Below are 1,685 nucleotides of genomic sequence, written 5' to 3'. Positions count from 1 at the left end.
CAACCCCGCGGGCATCTTTCCCAACTGCTAGAGGTGGCTGGGAGTGGCGGCATGGGAGCATCGCTTCTGAGCCCACGCCACCCCACAGCAGATGAATAGCCGGGTCAGTTCTCCCATACTCACACCCTCAGGGCTGGTTCCCCCTCACCTTCACCAGCAGTGTCAGCTCCACTATGCTGCCGGGGCAAGGACCTGCTCTCCCACGCGCTGCCAATGGTGAGGGGTGAAGTGAGCTCTCCAGAGTGCTGTATTCAGTGAGGGGTAGGACCAGTTATGCACATCCATGTGGTCCCAGGTGACTGTCCTGACCACATTCTCTAGTGGTGATATGAGCCGTGGACATTGACACTGACCTTTGCGGATGCTTAGCCACGGACCCAGACATGGCCCTCAGCAGCAGCTGGGACCTCACCATGGCCTCAGGTGGTGGGATTCACCACTCCCAATGGGCTGCTCCTCTCCAGCTTTGAGTCTCCAGTTCCCTCTCACTTCATAATGCTCAAGCTACTCCGCTTCACTTTCTGTCTCGAGCACATCCTCATACCTCGCGATGGCTCCTGCCGCAGGCGGGCCACACAGCTGGTGAGCCCCTGAGTAACATCCTCCATCTCTGCTGTGTGGTGTGGCTCAGCAGTGAGCGGGTGTCTGTGGCTCACCTGTGCTGTGCAGTGGAGGGTAAGTGTGTGGGTGGCTGTTTTCCTCTTTCCCCACTCTGCTGCCTGGACTTGATTGGATTTTTATGAGTCCTAAGCATAAGACAGCTTTGGCCACCAAGTCAGGCGTCGAGCTAGGATGAACAAAGTGAGGCCATTTGCTCTGCCTCTGACTGATATAAGAACACCACCACCAACAAGGTGTCTCTTTGCTCATTGCCCAAAAGGTGGGGCATTTTCTAATAGAGTCTTTAGGGTCCCTTATGAACAGAATCTTAGCGTATGTAAATAGATATAATTTGACTTTTTTTTTCTTGTTTGTATCCCTTTTATTTCTCTTGTCTTATTGCTCTAACTAAAACTTCAAGCACTATCTCGAAAAAGGGAAGAAAGAGTGTATATGCTTGTCTTAGTCCTGATTTTAGAGGAACTGTTTTGTGATTTGCCACATTCTATTTATTCATTTCTCTCTTCTTGAACACCTAAGTTGGTTCTATTAGCTAATGTGAATAGTGATACAATATTCATTAATATGCAAATATCTCTGTGACATACTGACTTTTAGACCTGTCTAAAAGTTACTTTTCTATTACTGTGATAAAAACATATGACCAAGGCAACTTAGAAAAGAAAGCGTTTAATTGGGGGAGGGGGGCTTGCTTACAGTTTCAGAGGGTGAATTTGTGACCGATGTGGCAGCGAGCATGGCAGCAGGCAGGTAAGCATGGTGCTGGAGCAGCAGTTGAAAGCTTACACCTGATCCGCAAGCATGGGCAGAGAGAGGGCACTAACTGGAAAAGGCACAGGCTTTTGATACCCAAAGCCCACCCTCAGTCAAACTTCCTCTAACAAGGCCACTCCTCCTAATCCTGCCCAAACATTTCCACTAACTGGCAAAAACAATTAAAATATATAAGCCTCTGGGGGCCAGTACCATTCAAATCACCACTATTTCTTTCAGTAAATACCCAGGAGTAGTATTTGGATTACATGTAGATCTATGTCTAGTTTTTTTTAGGAACCTTCCTATTT

General features: G+C 48.1%; 1 non-coding gene across 1 annotated transcript; it reads right to left on the bottom strand.

Annotated features, from left to right (window-relative positions):
• Window positions 1–737: 737 nt before the first annotated feature.
• On the bottom strand, window positions 738–882 carry LOC132656111 (small nucleolar RNA SNORA48). The gene has a single exon (XR_009594052.1). It is a non-coding gene; the product is annotated as a small nucleolar RNA SNORA48 (small nucleolar RNA).
• Window positions 883–1,685: the final 803 nt, after the last annotated feature.

Source organism: Meriones unguiculatus, chromosome 8, assembly GCF_030254825.1.
Source record: "Meriones unguiculatus strain TT.TT164.6M chromosome 8, Bangor_MerUng_6.1, whole genome shotgun sequence".
Lineage (NCBI taxonomy): Eukaryota > Metazoa > Chordata > Mammalia > Rodentia > Muridae > Meriones > Meriones unguiculatus.
Note: the sequence above shows the minus strand (reverse complement) of the source record. Positions and strands in the feature narration are given on the sequence as shown.